The sequence below is a fragment of the Propithecus coquereli genome, unplaced genomic scaffold (genome assembly GCF_000956105.1).
Source record: "Propithecus coquereli isolate 6110/MARCELLA unplaced genomic scaffold, Pcoq_1.0 Scaffold29, whole genome shotgun sequence".
NCBI classification, from domain to species: domain Eukaryota; kingdom Metazoa; phylum Chordata; class Mammalia; order Primates; family Indriidae; genus Propithecus; species Propithecus coquereli.
Genome location: NW_012148507.1, coordinates 449,089 through 449,400, shown reverse-complemented (window position 1 = coordinate 449,400; position 312 = coordinate 449,089).

Below are 312 nucleotides of genomic sequence, written 5' to 3'. Positions count from 1 at the left end.
TCTGAGTCTCTGCTTTCTTCGGTGTATTAAGGACAGTGGGAAAAAAAGACAAAAAAAAAAATGATGGGTCTTCTTGAGATTTCACTACTGTAGCAGATACGGTGCCATGTAATGGAATATGCACCGAAAGCAGAAACAGACTTTTTTACAGTCCACTGGATTTTCACACTGTTCCTATCCATATTCAGGGCTAAAGATATCAAAGCACTAATGACCTATATTTCACTTGCAAGTTCTCACTGTGATCATGAATAAGATAGAAATCGTGGCTTTGCTTTTGAACGGTAAGTAGAAGATTGCATCATCACATGC